This window comes from Parasteatoda tepidariorum, chromosome 11 (assembly GCF_982258835.1).
Source record: "Parasteatoda tepidariorum strain Cologne lab strain chromosome 11, Ptep-v5.0, whole genome shotgun sequence".
Lineage (NCBI taxonomy): Eukaryota > Metazoa > Arthropoda > Arachnida > Araneae > Theridiidae > Parasteatoda > Parasteatoda tepidariorum.
The window spans coordinates 55,088,133-55,107,399 of NC_141765.1; the positions used below are offsets into that span (position 1 = coordinate 55,088,133).

At 25.2% G+C, this 19,267-nt stretch overlaps 1 long non-coding RNA gene across 1 annotated transcript in view; it reads right to left on the bottom strand.

Moving 5' to 3' along the window:
• The window catches only part of LOC147801809 (uncharacterized), a 148,472-nt gene that overhangs the window by 59,889 nt on the left and 69,316 nt on the right, over positions 1 to 19,267 (bottom strand). Inside the window, exon 2 of the long non-coding RNA XR_015430451.1 lies at positions 10,634 to 10,749. This is a non-coding gene — a long non-coding RNA (uncharacterized LOC147801809). The remainder of the gene's footprint in view (positions 1 to 10,633; positions 10,750 to 19,267) is intronic.

A 19,267-nucleotide genomic window follows, 5' to 3' on the forward strand; every position in this document is an offset into this window, starting at 1 on the left:
TCGAAATGAATAATAACACGATAAATGCGCGGAGAAAATAGCTACCACGTGACTCCTTCTGCATTTTTCGTTCCTAAAAGGGGAATCTTCTGTTTTAGAATAAACACTACAGCAAGGTTTATAAAAAGCCACACTTAAGTAGTTTATTTAAGAACCGAAAGTTAGTAAATAGATATTTAAATCGGAAGCAGATATGTACAACGTTTTTAATTCATGCATGGAATACAAAGTATGTTGGAGGTTTATATTTATTGCAAAACGTAATTCTTAGGCATCAGTTTGGAGCCTGCTTGTTCCGGTTATTATTAACTTTGAGTAGAGCTACTATTTATTTCATATTCATGCTTTTTATTAACATTTGCTACGCCACTATTTTTAATCGGAATAAAGCTATTATAATAAGGCTAATATTAGTGTGTTTTTTCTACATTTTAGACACACGTATCTGGATATGAACAGTTTTGCTATTTTAACAAAATCGAGACCTATCACACGAAATAATATGTTTTTTTTTTTTAAATTTTATTTCATTTACTATTACATTGTGGGTTTGTGTAATGTTGAGCATGAGGTTTATTTTTTACTTTGTTTTTGATTACATGATTCTTTGGATGAGGATTCGTTTTGTTTTGTGTAATGTATAGCAGGTTTATTTCTTACATTGTTTTCGATTACATGCTTGTTCTGTGTTCTGATGAAGAGATGTTTTGCGTAATGTTGAGCAGGTTTATTTCTAACATTGTTTTCGATAACACGATTGATCTTACGAAGAATCGTTTTGCATTTTGAGTTGCATCCAGATCCAAGTATTTAATAAAATACAGTAAATCCAGAAAAATGCAAAAACAATTATAAAAATCCACTTAATTCAGCTACAATCTGATAGCAATTAACGATGAAAAATTAAAACAATGCGCATCAATAAAATAATTTAATGAAACCTTTTTTTTAACCTAAACCTCACATTATATTTTACATATAACTAATTAATCTGTTCAGACTTTACAAAAAAATGCACACATAGAACAGTAATACTAAGATTAGCATAGTTATTTATTTATAGTCATTGTCACAAAGAGTCATTTGTAGGTTTTAAAATAACGCATGGGAAAAAAATTGTAGAAAAAAGTAAATTTCATGCGACATTTTTATGTGGAAGAGATGTGTATCTTGAAAAAAGAAATATTGTGCTGACTAATCAACACAGCTGTTCCATATTCAAAGTGCATAAAATTTTTCATAACTATATGCGTATGAAGCTATGTAGGTCAGATAAATCGCATGTTAAGGCTGAGAAATTTTTATTGTAACAATCTGCTGGGTAAATATTGTTTTCTTTTGCAGGTTCATAAAAAATTCTCCATAGCTTGGATCTGATTTATTAACCTTGTTTAAACTGTTGAATTTTTTTCTTACATAGTATAGAAATTACAATCATGAGTTAGAGTTGGAAAAAATGATCAACATATGCTTCTCTTATATTATAAATTTCTTATAGCTCAGACGGACCAAATTGCATTTCATTAAAAAAAAATTTATTTTATAAAAACACCTTTAAAAAAATCTTTCAATGAAAAAAAACATCAGTTTTTTTTATCTTTTACTTTTACATTCCTTATATTTTAATCTATTTTACTAGTGGAGGGTTTTATTTTCTTAAAAGAATGCATGTTTATTCAGAGAAAATAAGTTATTATGTCTGATTTTGTAACTTAAAATAGCATCAGCACTAACAAGTTAGCATGTATATGGTAAGACTCGAGAACCATTAGGATTAAGCTCTATAGCTCGAAAATCTAGTCATTATATTACAAATTAAAATGGTGTTCATCTTTTTTCGCCCTTTACATTGTTAATATTTGCTTTAAGGGCAACTAAATTATTTAAATGTTTCTTTTAAAATAAACTCCCGAAATGTATGCGAAACATAGGACTTTAAAAAACAAATGAACTTAAAAGTTTCCCTGTTTTTGAAAGATTGATAAAGATTTATTATAATTAAAAATAATTGTTTAAAATCATAATCAAAACAGCTGGATTATGAATAAAGAATTCCAAGATTGGAAAGCTGAAAAAAATTTGTAAATGATCACAATATCCAATACTACCAACATTTTTCTATAAATTAGAAAGCTTTGCCATTTTTAAAATTTTAGTTCTTATCTTAAATATTTAAACACTGGTTACTAAAATTGAAACGCAAATGCAGATCATATGACATTTTTTTCCCAAAGTTTTCACTTATATTTCACACACGTGGAACAGCTTAATACGTCAATTTCTCCAACGCAACAAAATACAAATTGGCAACATAGAAACTGATATTTTTAATACTTAGAAGTCCATTAAATATTTTTTAAGCATCATATATGATGAAGCCACTAAACAAAGAGAAGGGAAGGCAAAAAGAATGGGTGCATCCTAACCTACTACGCTTTTAGTAATTGGACGCGGTGCTCTACTCATAATGCAGCCGTTCTCACATTGTATTTAATGATCTATTAAAAAGTAAGAATAATGATTTCGCCACTATCATCTTGCACTCTATGAATTGTATAACGATTCTGAAAAACCCATGACAATTAAGAATGTTTAATCTTAAATTTTGAAAAAAAATCTATGAAAGTTATTCTACTAGGTTTTGCAATCAATATATATATATATATATATATATATATATATATATATATATATATATATATATATATATATATATATATATATATATATATATATATATATATATATATATACATATATATATATATATATATATATTATCTTCCATTATTTAATAAAAAAGAAACATTAACTTGTGCATCGTTCTCTTTAATTCTGAATACCGTGTATCATCGTGTGACGTGAAATTAATTTCTGAATGAAACAAATGATTTTTGGAACAACTTCATTTTTTAAATTTTTAAAGGAAAGAAAAAGAAAAAAAAAACACTAAATTATATGCTACTTTACGTTTTATGTACTTTTGTAATTGAAAACATCAAAGGAAAACTTATAATCGGAAATACTTTCCTTTTAAGTTTTGAATATCATGCTGCATCGTATGTTGTGAAATTTATTCTATTGCTCTTGATATTTTTTTTTACTACTCCTTGTGATGTATTACTTTCTTTTATAATAACATAGATATGGATGAATTATTTTCATGATTCAGCACCATTTTTTCAATAGAAATTTAATGAAAGTTGCTGTAATAATTTTGAATAGTTTTCAGACTTCAATGCACTATATTTAAAGAAAACTGAGTTATCTTAAATATGGAATATCATCTTTAAAACTAATAAAGTAATTAATAATGGTAATTAATTAAATAATTATTTAAAATGGCTTAGAATAAATGTAATGAGTTTTTCATAAGAAAATTTTTAGAAATTTTTTTAAAAAATTTTCTTAAGAAAACAATTTTAATCAGATTTATAGTTGTTTTCTATTGTAGAAGCAGCGTTTGTTATAAAAATCTGTGTAAAATTATTTCGAAATATAGGAACAATAATACTGTTTAACAATTTTATGTTTTGTGTTAAAAATCCAATTAATGTTGCTTTGATTGTAGATGATTTTGCCAACTAAATTTTCATTTAAGAAATAAATAACAAAAATTGAATTCTATTTGAGCCTCATACGTGCAGTGCATGTATACTATATATTGATAAAGGAATATGAATAAATGCCTGTAAGAAATAACAAGAAAGACAAAATTAATCTATAATGGTTATTCTATAACAGTCAGAACAAAAATAAAACTAATGAGTCAGCAATGAGAATGGCACCTTAATCTTGAAGTATGAAATATCGTATTTTACTACTTTTTTATTAATTAAAATATTGAGTTTAATAAATACCTGTAAATTAATGTAAATACGCAAATTTAAGCGATGTCGAAATAAATTACATAATGCATAAAAAGGAATAATGATTTTCCCATAGAGAAGCAAAATCATTCTATGATGTAGTAATAAAACAAAAACATAACTAATTGTCAGTTCTGAAAGTGAAAAAGAAATGTTTTCTTCTTGACAAATTTTAATTTTAATATTTAAACAATAGATAAAGTAAAACGTATCTTACAATATTTTCTAAATATTTTAATTTATTATCCGTAAATTAGTGTAAATATACGAGTTTAAGAGATGATTAGATAAAATAAATAATGTATAAAAGGAATTATACTTTTCTATAGGAGAAAAAAATATTCTACTATGTATTCATAAAACTTTGAGGAGTAAAAAAAAAAAATTTTTTTCCAGAAAATGTAGTATTTCAATTTTATACGAAATAAAAAACCCTAAATATTTAATAACTTCTTTTTTAAATATTGTTTTTTAAAACATACAAATAAATAAATATAAATACACGAGTTTATACAATTGAATTAAATTATGCATTAAAGGTATGTACCTTTTCCCCTTGAATATAAATTCATTCTAAAAAGTAATCATAGAACATTCATATAATAGTCATCATTAAGAATGAAAAAAATATTTTTTCGAAAAAGGAACTATTTTATTTTTAGACGAAGTAAAAAAAAGTAAGTATTTTATAATTTCTTTATTAAATATTCTATTTAAAAATATATAAATAAATATAGATATACGAGATTAAACGATGGCTAATTGAATTACATAATACATAAAAGGAATAATATTTTCCCATAGAAAGATTAACTCTTTCTTCAATCTTATCGTTAAACAAAAATAAAGCTGATAATCATTTTTGAGAATGAAAAAAATTAGTTTTGCGAAAAATGAAATATTTTAACTATATGCAAAACTATTTAAATAGTAAAACAAAAACTAAGAATTTCATAAATTATTTATTTAATATATTTAACAATATATAAATGAATGTAAATACGCTGGTTTGAGTCTAATTGAAGTGGATAATGCGCAAAAAGAATAATATTTTCTCGTAAGAAGACAAACTCCTACAATGTTATGATAGAGCAAAAATAGAAAAAACTAATGGTCATCTTTAAGTGATGACTAATTGGATTAAATAATGCATAAAAAGAATAATATTTTCCCTTAGGAAGACAAACTACTTCTACAATGTTAACATAGAAAAAAATAAAACTAATAGTTATTTTTGAGAATAAGAAAATTATTTTTCTGAAAAATGAAAATTTTTAACGTTTTACGAAATATTGAAAACTAAACTTTTTTTTATTATTAGATACTGTATTTAAAATATATAAATGAACTTAAATACACGGGTTTAAGCAATGGCTAATTGAATTAAATTATGCATAAAAGGAATAAGAAAGGTAAAGGAATAAGGAACTCCTTCGACAATGATAATCATAGGACAAAAATAAAACTAATAGTCATCTTTAAGAGTGAAAAATTTATTTTTCCAAAAAATGAAATATTTTAATATTTTATACGAAATAAAAAAAAAAAACTAAGAATTTTATAACTTTTTTAATTAAATACTGTATTTAAAAATAGATAAATAAATGCTTATACACGAGTTTAAGTGTATTAACATAATTGTAACTAATTGAATTAAATAATGCATAAAAAGAATAATATTTTCCCATAAAAAAATTAACTCCCTCTACAATGACATCATAGAACAAAAATAAAACTAATAGTCATCTTTGAGAGAGAAAAAATTGTTTTACCGAAAAACACAATATTTAAACTTTATACTAAGTAAAAATACTAAGAAAGCAATAAGTATTTTTTAACTTCAAAATTACATTCTGTATTTAAAAATTCATAAATAAATGAAAACACACGGGTTTAAGCGATGGCAAATTGAATTAAATAATGCATTAAAAGAATAATATTTTCCCATAAAAAATTAACTCCCTCTACAATGATATCATAGAACAAAAGTAAAACTAATAGTCATCTTTGAGAGAGAAAAAATTATTTGATCGAAAAACATAATATTTAAACTTTATACTAAGTAAAAATAATAAGAAAGCAATAAGTATTTTTTAACTTCAAAATTACAATCTGTATTTAAAAATTTATAAATAAATGAAAACACACGGTTTTAAGCGGTGGCTAATTGAATTAAATAATGCATAAAAAGAATTATATTTTCCCATAGGAAGACATACTCCTTCTACATTGTTATTATAGAATAAAAATAAAACTAATAGTCATCTTTGAGAGTGATTTTTTTTTTCTTTTGAAAAATGAAATATTTTAAGTTTGCATGAAGCAAAAAAGAAAAAAAACAATAAGTCTTATTGTTACTTTTAAAAAAAATTCTTGTGCAAGCGGTAGGTAAGAAACTTCAAAGCGTTACAAAGCCTCCCCATTAAAATCTAGTCAAGTTAATTTTTCGTGGTTTTCATATTTAACCATGGCCTTGCATTTTCACCCTTTAAACCTTGTCTACTTCACATTATATATGAGAGAACGATGATACTCTGTTTTGAGGGCCAGTTCGGTAACCATAGCGATAGTCTGATACTTGGCGCCTGTTACTACCATAGTACACGGCCAACCAAATTAGCTAGTGACCTTTAACAATAAAGATTAGTTAAACAAGTTAAAGGTAAAATTGTTTCTCCAGCGATATATTCTTTTGTTTTGTTGTAGCAGACTTTTGTTATTTTTTGTTTCATATTTAAAACATGCAGAAAGCGTTCTGACACCTCTGATATATTTTTAGTGGACTATAGTTTCGTTAGATTACGTTCTGTCAAAGTTCCAAGGTTATTTTTAGGGTGGAGATATTATTTTATTTTTGAATTACGAGGGTAAAAAATAGAGATTAGGAAGAGAATGTTATAGGGTAGTTTACAATGCAAACACTTGTTTCACACGCGAATTGCGTCACGCGAGATTTATTTAGTTTCTGAAATAATCGAATATCTCATCAGTTCGTTAAAGCAGTAGTGAGTTAATACAATTTAGTATACATTTATGCTGTTCTATTAATTAAAGACATTTTAATTTAATTAACATTTTATTAGAAAAGTTGCACTATCAGCATATAAAATTGTTTAAAAATTGTTAATAATGATACAAGGGCTCAATTTGAGATTATGTTGTTATATTACAAGGGTCAATTTGTTATTGTTTGTGGTTTCAAACCTCTAAACCAAAGGAGTAGAAAACAAAAGGAAACTTAACGATTTCTGCGAATTACATTTTGGACCATTGTGCTAAAATGCCGTTTCCAATGGTATAAAAATTAAAATAACCCTTTTATTAAGTTAGCCTCATATTTTTTAATATGTAATCACCGTAAAACATCTGATATTAAAAATGGAATAATAAAATGAATTGAACATTAATCTTATTATTTTCTAGTGGTAAATTTTGACTTTGTTTAATGAATAGTTTGAATTAATTTGTATTGTGGCCTAATTTAAAATAGATGAGTAGAAAGTTTTTGAAAAAAGTCGTTACCGAAATTCAAAATTTGAGATCTGCTCATAGAATAAGTAATCGTTTATATAGTTTATTATTTAAATTTTTGCATAATTTTTATAATAGCAATTGACAAGGCAAGAAAAAACGCAAAACAAAGAACGTGTGTTAAAATTTATACGGGTTCTTCCACAAAGTTCATTCTAATTTGCATAATACTATGCAAACGCTTAATACTTCTTATACAAACACCAATCGTGCCAAAAGGGACCACGTCAATAACTAACAAAAATCAGATAAAATACCTAAGTCGTTTAATTGCTTATAACCTCTTTGGTCTAAACATTAAAGCCCAAGCCAACATACATAGCTTGTGGTAGTATTAAGCATGCTATGCATAGTAATCTAGGTTTTTTTCTTCCAGTAACATAGCAGGAAATGAAACGGTTTAGATGCAATATGTCACCATTGCAACTATTAAATTGGTGACTTTTAGCAGTATACCTACGAAATTAAAAATAAACTCTTTTAGATCTCCTCAATAATTTTCATGGCAAGTATTTGGTGATGGAAGGATGTAGAATTTAACCAATTAAATAAGTGGCCGGAATTAATTTTTTAAACATTCATTTGCAGAGTACCTACCTCTTGTGATAAGTTTCCAGCTAAAAATCCTCAGAATTATTGACAAACAACGACAAAAATGTATTATTTGCTAATAAACAAGAAAAAATCCATTGTTTCACCTTTTTAATAACGTTATCTTTAGCAGAAGTTATTATTTTTTTACACTTATTTGCAGAGTACCTCTTGTGAAAAGCTTCCAGCTGAAAATCATCAGATTATTGATAAAGAACTACAAAAATGCTTTATATGCTAATAAACAAATAAAATTCCATTATTTTAATTGTTTCATAACGTTAACGTTAGCAGATATTAAATTTTTAGATATTTATTTGCAGAATACCTTGTGTGATATGTTTCCGGCTAAATAGCATCAGGATTATTGACAAGCAACCACAAAAATGTTTTCTTCTTGAATGAACAAAAAAAAAAAAAAAAAAAAAAATCCCCTGTTGCAACTGTTTAATAACGTTTTTAAGGGTATAGATCAATCGTCACAGAAAACATCGTAGAAACTGATAAGTAACCAAACATCAGACAGATTGATGTTCCAATGTTATTGACTCTTCAGAATTCTTTTTTAAATTTAAAAAGAAGCATTAGCAAGTATTTTATGAAACAGCAAAATATACATCATTTATGCTAATTTTAATTTCGTTTTCAAAATTGGCTCGTTCAATTTTTTTCGAAATTATTATTATTTTTTGAAGTGTAATGTATATAGTTCGTGGTGTAAATAATTCCAATTGAAAAAAAGCATTCAATTTATTTTTAATTTATTTTGTATTTCCCTTTTACACAAAGAAATTTTTTTTCTTTAAAACAATTAAAATATTAAATAAATATACATGTTAAAAATATTTAAGAAGCAATTTTAGTTTTTGGGAGAGATACTGAATTTTTTAATACTGAAAAGTTTCTGAAATTTACTGAAAAGTTTCTGAAATTTTTTGAATTTCTCAAGAAATACTTAAATGATTATTTTGTTACTTTAGATGTACTTCATACGATAAGCGATATCGAGCAATAAGGTTTAGAACTTTCAGAGGTTTCAGGGACCAATAATAAATTACGAAGGGAAACAAGTATTTTTGAACACCCTGTTCCAGAAAATTAACCAATAAGCTTACAACTTATACCGATTACTTTGATTGCTATTCGTAATAACTGCATGAAATTTCATAAACCGAGCCTGAATGACTATGCTGATATGAACATTTTTATAAAAAACTAATTTTTGTGTCTTACGTTTTTTTCTTTTTTGCTATACTTTAAAAAAGAATTGATAAAAAGTTTTTGAGCAATTTAAAAATAACTACAAAATTATTGTTTTGAAACTTGAAAAACATTCGTTAAAAAATACACAAGCTATGAGTATTTATAGTAGTTCTTTTATACTGGGCATGCGAGAAAAAAATTTAAAAAATCCCTTTTTAAAATTTTGTAGAGAATTGTATTTGGCAACTAATAAAAAAAATTTGATTTGAATATATTAAAAATATAAGGAGTTTCAAGCAATTTCCTTAGTAGTTTTTGTACTTTTTCAAGGAGAGCTCAAAATGATAAGCGGTTTTCTGCACATTTTATTTCGTACTATTATACAGGATTTATTAAGAAAGACACCTGCATTGTAAAGATCATCCTCCATAAGAGAACGTTTTGTTTCACCTGTCTTTATTCCTTTTACTATCACAGTTAGGTTTCCGAAAAATGGTGGCAAGGTATTATAATCTGATAATAAATTTTGTATTACGGTACAAAATAAAATTTACAGAAATCCCGTTATCATTTTGAGCTCTCTTTTATAATAACTGATTACAAACTTTAAAAACAAATTATAATACCTTGCAATAATCTTACGGAAATATAAATTTGTTTCCCTCATGCGCAGTTTAAAAGAACTACTTTAAATGCTCATATCTTGCGAGTTTTTTTTAAAAAAAATTTCAAGCTTCAAAACAATAATTTTTTAATTATTTTCTAATTGCTCAAAAATTTTTATTTAATTTTATAGACTAAATTTAAAGTTATGGCAAAAAAAAAAAAAAAAAAAAACGTAAGACAAAAAAATATTTTTTTTATGAAAATGCCCATAGCTTCATAAATATTTAAGCTAGGTTTATGAAATTTTATGTAGTAATTGAAAATAATAACCACAGTAATCGATATAAGTTACAAGCTTATAGCTTGATTTTCTAGCATAGAGTGTTCAAAAATACTTGCTTTCCTGCGTAATTTATTGTCAGTCCCTGAAACTCCTGAAAGATTTAAACCTTATTTTCACATGGATTAATTACATCTAAAGTAACAAAATAAACCTCTAAGTTTTTCATGAGAAATTCAAAACAATTTCAAAAACTGTAACTTCCATTATTGTAGGGTAGTGTATGTGTGTATACAGTACGTTTTATACTATACCAAACAAAACAAAGATAAAAAAAAATTAGTTTCTCGATCCTTGCATTTTTTTACTTACAAAACATAAACTGTTTTTTACCGAAACAATTCAAAAGTAATTTACCCAAATTTAATTGCCAGTATAAGAAAAGAAAAAAACAATTATATATTTATTTACTTATTTATTTAGTTATTTTTAGCCCAGTAAAATATTTGAATGAAGATCGACCTGGCATTTAAGCTAAATAAATAAGACTTACATGTGTAACATGCTTTTGTAAGTGAAAGCTTTTTTTTCTTCAGAAAATGGCAAGACTGTTTCAATACTGAGTCCAAGGCTTTCAGATCCCCTTGCTGCTCCAATAGAGATTGATATCTAAAAAAAAAATAAGCAAATAAATAAATAAATAAAAATAAAAAATAAATAAATATATATATAAAAAATAAAAATAAATAAAAAAATTAATAAATCCATCGTAAAAAAATCAATATTAAATATTAAAATACAGCTTTGAGTCACAGATGTTGAGTTGAAGAATAAATTTAAAAAATTCTAAATGCTGCACATTTACTTTGGGAACGAAAATTTACATTGCAAAACAAACAAATTTTTAGATCACTTTAAACTTTACAAATTTAAATGTCATGATCTCTGATAAGAGCGGAACGGATCAAATAGTTCTTGTGAAATAAATATACGTTTTATAAGTATTTTCAATTCAGAAACTTGTTGACTGATTCCTTCAAATTTTGTACATAGTAAAAAAAGGACATCAAATTTGCATTTTATATTTAAATTTATCTGGTCAAAATGAAGTTGGTGTTTTAACAAATTTGTTGCTATTAATAGCCAAAATTATTGAAATTTTTAGTGAAAATTATTTAATAAATTATTTATATGAAGTTGAACAGGTTAAATTAAATTTATATAGAATCATAGAATCATTGTACAGTAAAATGTATCTTTTATTTATGAGAGAAATACCTAAAATAATAAAATAGAGAACATTTCAAGAAATTGTACGGTTAAAAAAAGTAACATACCTATCGCTTATCATGAAATAATTACAAGGCGCGAATGAAAAATTTGTAGTTTTCTTATGATTGTTTCAGGAAAGTAAAAGAAATAAATGAAATAAAATAAAATACTCAATAAATAAAATAAAATGAAATAATAAATAAATAAAATATCGTCAACCCGTATGAGCCCCCTTTTTTTGTTTCCATGTATATATTCGTTAATGAAAACTTGTAAACAAGAATATTTTTCCATCAGACGTTTTTAATCGGGCAGGTAATGCTTCCGAAAATGTTGAATTGTATGATTAAAAAAAATGGAAAACTATTACCACGCATTGACATTTATGGCACATGGACTAAAGTTGACTAAGATGAACATTGTTTATTTTTGAAACATTAAATATTATGAAGAAAAAAGTTCATTATACATCAAAGAACTTTTACTCTACTGCTTACTTCATATACATTGCTTGATTTACCTTTTTAATTCTTAACAACTTCTGAATTTCCTTACCAAATGAAAAGTTTAATTTATTTTCCTCAAACGAAATTCTTAGTTCTTCAATACTCGACAGATGGCAGCATGAGCAGTCGTGTGTTAGCTTAGTTTGAAAAGTTTTCAAGTTTACATGATGTCAAGTGTAACTACATATGTAACTACGTATTTTTTCTTTACAAAAAAGGAAAAAAGAAGGAAGGAAAAAAAACAAAACACTATTCCATTATGAGAGAAATACAGTTTAAATTACAACTAAGAACGGAGACGTAAGTAAAAAAAAAAAAAAAAAGTATTACATTATTTGAAAAAATAATATGAATAAGGCCACTTTTTAGGTGTTATTATGAGCAGATTTAACATCGGAAGACTTTTGTATTAAATGAACTGCTGTTGAAAATAATGATTAAAATTAAATGGCTCTGAAAAAATAAATTCTATCTAATTTGATTGGTAAGGGGCATTACATTGAAATTTAAACTAGGTCACAAAAAAAAGGAAAAGAATTTATTATATTTTTATATTTTTTTGTCAAAAACTAAAAAACACGCAAGATTTCATTCAAGATTGCACATTATTCAAGCCTATAACTTGCCGTTATTTTTAAAATTTGAAACATTTACATGAATGACTCTTGTCACGATAGAAGCAAAATTATTTTTATAAATTTGATAAGATTTTAATACTATAGTTCAACGCAATAGCAAATCTCAAAAGTAGTAATGACAACGAAAATTTTATTCTTTTTCCGTCATTTTCAAGGCGGAGTTAATAAAGCATGCAAGAAAGTAAAAAGATGCAAGTACACGTCGATCATTTTTGACAAATAATCATAAAATAAACTGATGACTTGGGCAAAAATGTTTCATGCAATGCCCATATAAAATTTGATATGTTAAAAAAAAAAAACTAAACGCTGTGTAATAATATTTAAGATTCATACTAACTTTATCAAATATATTTTAAACATTATATCAAGATTGATATATTTAATAATATTTATTTTGGTATAATATAATTTTTATTATATAATATAATGTTCATTATGATATAATAATAATATTTTTTCAGATTAATATAATAAATATAATTAAATTAAATGTTAGTTAAATATATTTTTAACATATAATTTTCATTTCGGTTCATTTAGAAAAAAATTAGTTATATTAATTGAATTACTTTTATAATAATAACAATAGTAATTATAATACAATAAGTAATTGTTATTAAACATAATTAACAAATAAAACAGCATGAGAATAAGTATTATTAGATTATAATAAATTCAATAACCAGCAATTTTTTTTTTACCCACATTTAAAGATTTTATTTACAGTTTCATTTTGATAATTTTATTTAAAATATATATAACTTATATATCAAACCCTAATTTATGGCTGAATGTAGGGGGATAATAGGAAGTAAAAATGTAAAAATGGCGATGTAGATGTAAAAGGGATTTTCTTATTCTTTATAAGACACACAGCTTTTAATAATATAAATTAAGCAAAACAATCTTATTAGATCTGATTCATTGCTAATCATTGAAGTTGATAACGAGTTTTGTTGAATTGTTTAAATTTTATAGATTACTTTATATTTGTTTTAAAAAATATCTCAAACTAATTAATGGTTAAAAACCTTGTCACTTTATTTAATTGAATGTTAGGCAATCAATACAGTCGTAAGGCCTCTCGAAAAGATGTTACAAAACCACATTTCCAGAAGCCATATAAATGAATAAACAATTCTGAATGGAAAATTGTTTTACTTCGCGTAGCCGTACCAAACATTCTTAAAGAATAAAAAAATTGTCCCAAGTAAAACATATAAACTTATTTCCAATAGAAAAATATATCTGCAATCTATAAAAACATAATTAAATTCATCAAGTAAAATACAATGTCTGCAATATATAAAAATATAATTAAATCAAATAGAGATCTTATTGTTCAGGATAAGTAACTTTAGTACCTAAACTCTTACAGTTCAGTTTTAAAAAAGAATAAAGAAAGTTAATTAAAAAACACCTATATATATTTAAATTGATTTTAGCTCTTATTTTTCATAAAATTAGCACAAGAAAACATTTCTCTTAGTATAAATATTAAAGGAATAATATATTTTTTTTTAGAAAAAAAGAATATAATATGTTTAAGTTTCTCTTTTTATTTTCCGTCGCAACATCTTACAGGTCGTTTCACAAAAAAGGTAAAAGCGTAATAAGTCTGATGTGTTTAAAAAATGTTTGAATTCAAAACTAATTAAATTAATTACTTAGAAAATGATTAGTATAATTAGCACTGATAAGATCTCATAATTTCAGTCTAAAAGATGTTTAAAACAGCCTTAAATTTCTTTTTAAAATTAATTGTTATATACATATAAACTATATTTAGTACTACTAGCAAATGGAGTAAGCATATTTATATTTATAATTTTCGCAATATTAATGTGAATAATTTTGTTCTGAAACATATGCTCTCACTTATAATACTTTTCTTCCAGATTCTGAATTTTGTAGTTCAGAGTCAGGTAATAAATAATTATCAAATTCTGCCATGTTTCACGGTGTTTTTTTTTCTTTCACAATTTGTTTTTTAGATTTTTTTAAACTTTAAAACAAGTAAAACATTTCTTAGAATTAGTTTTTAAATTCAATACTCACACAATATTATCTAAAACTCAAACATTTTGTAAAATCCTCTTTAACATAATTTTTTATTATTTTTTATAAAATACTTGATTTTAGTTACTATTGTGTAAGTATTGAGTTTAAACAGTCAATTCAATTTTTCTTATTAAAACTAGAAAAAATAAAATAAAGGATAAAAAGAGATTTAGGCATGCATATAGTAGATCTTTAAGCAAAGCGAAGAGGCGTCATAAAAATTGTTTTCTTTTGAAGCTCTTACGTCAGGGAAAATAAAGCCGCAGCTTGAGCCGCTTAAACTTGAATAAAAGCTTTCATTTTAAGCAATATACACATTGCTGAAAAGAATAGTCTCATCCATAAAACGGACAATATAAAAATATAACAAAATATCAAGCTTTTTTTTAAAAATCGCCAATTTGGCTAGATTTTTTTCATGGCGGCAATTATTAAAATTAACAAAAAAATTCTCAATTTGTGTATATTTTTATGACCTCAAATGATGCAACGTTGTGGTAATTTTTCAAGTATTAAAAAATAGATCACAAGCGCTTTTCCTTTTCACAAAACTATTGTTTGTCTTCATATTGACATTTTGCTTTATTTTTATTATTAGCATAGATAGCGCTGGTTAGAGGACAAAATTTAACCTAACAATCACGCATACCTGTTAAAAACTCGCAACAATTATTTAAGTAGCGTATTATTCTCCCCTTTTTTTTCTTCCAAAAAATTGCATTTGGCGGCATAGCCTTTGAAGAACAGTCTTAAATATGTTTGTTTTAGTACTGATAATATAAAATATACATTGAGATAAAAAGTATGGTTAAAACTACCACAATAGGGGGGAATTTAACGTGTTCCTGGATCTACGGGAGCACCAAATCGCTCGATAATTTTTACCGAAACGCTTAGTAATTATTTTAGTAAAATTGACAATAAAATATGGTTTTATTATATGAGATAAAATTTGGTAAATGATACATTAGAGCAGGGGATAAAAACCTGTTATTTAGTTAAATTTACTTTTCAGTTCTGAATTTTTTATTAAAGGAGTAGTAATAAAAGTTATAATATTGAAAATCAGAATTTCCGATAAACTGTTACCATATGAACAAAAAAACTACAAAATTAATGGTTTAAATCCATATATTTTGGTTTTATTACCCAGATTCTTATTTTTTTTTAAAAATGTCAAAACCATGTCTAAAAAATGTCAAAATTATAGTACTTATTATCACACAATTATAAGTAAAATATGCAACACTGGAAAGAAAGTTCAACCGAATAAATGTTTATTTTTTTTGTCATGCTTTAAGGTATTATGATAAATGATATCAAAAAAGTATCACGATTAAGGCATCATGATTTTATCAAATTTACCAAATTTCCCAACGTTTATCACACACATTATAAAAACATACTTTATTGTTAATTTTACCTAAATCATAACCACAGTGCTTAAATAAAAATTATCGAGCCTTTGAGTGTTCTCATATAGCCAAAAACACTATAAATTTCACCATACTCCAGTAGATTTGACCATGCTTCTTTCTCAGTGTATTATATTAAAGAAATATATATATAGTTGATTATTTATTGGATGAAATTTACACTTAGTAAACGTCTCAACGAAGTTTAGTGGTATTTAAAAATCTGAGAGCATAAAAAACAGTAACAAAAACTTAGGTTAGAGATATTAGCTTAATACATTTCTGCACAACTAGAAATAATATTTCTTTAAAGCACTATTCCATTAAATTCCCTTTATCGCAGTATTCAAAATTGTGTCATTTTGTTTGTCTACAAGAAAAATGTTTTAAATCTAACTAAAATACAAAATTTTAACTAAGTTAATCACTTTCATTTATCAAGGTATTTATTAAATCAGCAATTTATACTCAGAGAGTGCATTATAAAAAAGAAAAACAAATCACGTTAAGAAAAAATTCAAATTAGAAGTCAATAAAAGTTTGATGAGACATAATTGAAAACGTAAGTTACCTTAATAGAACACAAATTAACTTTCTGTATCTTAGCAACATGACAAGGGAAATCGAATCTTTTCTGAACGTTAATAAGATTCAAGAAGAGTGCTTTAGTTTTTTTTTTTCTTACTGATTTTATCTTAAATTGAAAAAATGCTAATCAAAGTAAAGGAGAATAGGTTGTTTCGTTAAAGTTTAACATATTGAAGAGCTACTAAGCATCTTTGGTGACAAAAATTGAGACTATTTCATTAATTTAATTTATTTTTTGTTTATTTCGACTTTTATTGAAGGAGATGGAAATTAGAAATTACGTTTAATTTACAATTATAATGTGATAAAAAAATATATCAAACAAAACTGAAACAATATATACATAAATATTTCATCTAAAACTCTATCTGGAATGAGCATATACTTAGGAAGTGGTGACAATTATAAAGCTTCATGAGCAAAAAATTTAATGGATTGTGAATTTTTTCAGATTAACTTTCACATTTTAGTTCAATTCTTGTGGTTGAATGTAGAGCAAGCATACAGCAATATCTTTTAACATGTGCAATTTTACATTTGTTGTTCTTCATTTTTCTATAAAAACATCAAAACACAGCGTTCAGGTTGCTTGGCCACTCTATTCTCCAGATTTTAATCCTTGTAACTCATTATTGTGGGGAAATATTAAGTAAAAAAGATATGCAAATAACTTTTAAACAGTAGTTTAAGTCATTAAAAGCATCAATATCAGCGAGCTTCGCAGAATTTTGCGTATCGAACTTAGACGAACGTATTTACTTTTACTTTTAAATTTTGCATAAAATCTTTGAGCTCAATAGTTATTGAAAAAATATTTCTTTTATTATACATTTCTCAATAGTTGTAACCTTGTATATTGTATAACGCGCAAAATAAAAGTAATAATAATTTTAAAAAACGGATAATCATTATAACTTTTAATTTAATGATCAAATTCTCTCGTAGAAATCCCTCTTTTAGTGTTTCGAGCTGTTTCGAGAGTCTAAACTCAAATAGGCTATATAATTTTGAAGATATTTTTAACTACGAAATAAGATACAAAAACGCATTTTTTGGACAGATTTAGGTATTTGACCATTAAAATCATTCGAGTATGAATTCAAAAGTCATTAAAGTGTTGAGTTTTTTTTTTGTTTTCAACACTGGTACATGTAATTTATTCTTTTCTGTACAATGTGTAGTCTTAGAACAAATATAAGTTCATAGCATAGAGAATTTATAAGCTAAGTCGACAAAAATATCTTTTCACAATGTATGTATGATACCACTGTCACATTTGAAATAAACTATTGCTACACAAAATACTTTGTTTTAAAAAACTCACAAATTTGATATTTAATTCAAAAATTTTTTAATAATTGCATGAGGCAATTATATTTATTTTATTTGTAAAATGTTTAATGCTATCAAATATTTTCAAATTTTTCTAGGAGAAGATTTGCTGTTTTCTAAAGCTCTGTAAGACATTCATACATAAAGAAAAAAAACCAGATAAAATTACCGTACTGTATGGAAATAACATTTCTGGTGAAAAACATAATTTTTGTTTATAAAACCAAAATATACGGTATTTAAACCATTTACTTAGTAATTTTTGGTTTATATGGCAACGGTTTACCGGAAATTCTGATTTTCAAAATTATAGTTCCTATTACAACACATTTTGTAAAAAAAAAAAAAAAAAAAAAAAAAAAAAAAAAAAAAACAGAATTGAAAAGTAAATTTAACTGAATCAATGGTTTTCCTACCTTACTCCAAGGTATCATGATAAAATTACCAAAATTTAATACACATTATACATAATCACACATTAACCACATTTTACGGTTAATTTTACCAAAATTATTACCAACGTTCTTTGGTGAAAATTACGGAGCTTTTTGGTATTCATATGGAGCTGGAAGTACGGTAGAGTTTATCTTATTCTAGTGGTTTTGACCATAATTATATATATTAATAAAAATTAGTTATATGATAATATTAATAAAAATGTAATTTTACTCTGTGTATAAATTAAATTTTTACAAGATTCTATATTTTTTTGTACTGGATCTAACAATCTATATATTAAGAAATATCAAAACAAGAAATGAAAAAAAAATATTAATAAATCGCAATAATTTTTTTATTCATTAGTCCGATTTTTAGAGCTATTTAATTTACAGGCCAATTATTCACCTGTGTGGGTGATGAAGCGAAAAACGACAACGTATTTAAAATTACAAAAACCATAAAATAAGTTAATATTTCTGTATGGAGTTGCAGGACATTCCGAAAGTGTTGCTGGAATAAAAAAAAGAAAAAACAAAATGCTAGAATATTTTACGCAAAATTTACGCCGTAGAAATAAAATGGACAAAAAGAAATAAAAGAAGAAAAAAAATAAATAAATGAAAACTACAAAAAATGAGTATGTTTTCCCGTACAGGTATATTAAACGTGAATAGGACCCTCCCAAAAGAAATTTCAATCCATTAACTTGTCATTTAAATGGGGGGTTGGGGGACAAAAGTGTGACTCCCCTTACCCCCATGGGACGTGTCCATAAAGCTTTCGGAAGCTGAAAAACAGTAAGTGCAAATTTGTATTTGCTCAGTCTTGGAAAAGCAAAAAGAAAGAAGAGTCCAATTCTTATTTATCTTGTCAGAGAAAAAGAAGTAAAAATAATAAAAGAAAAAAGCTATAACAATAAAAAAGCAAACAG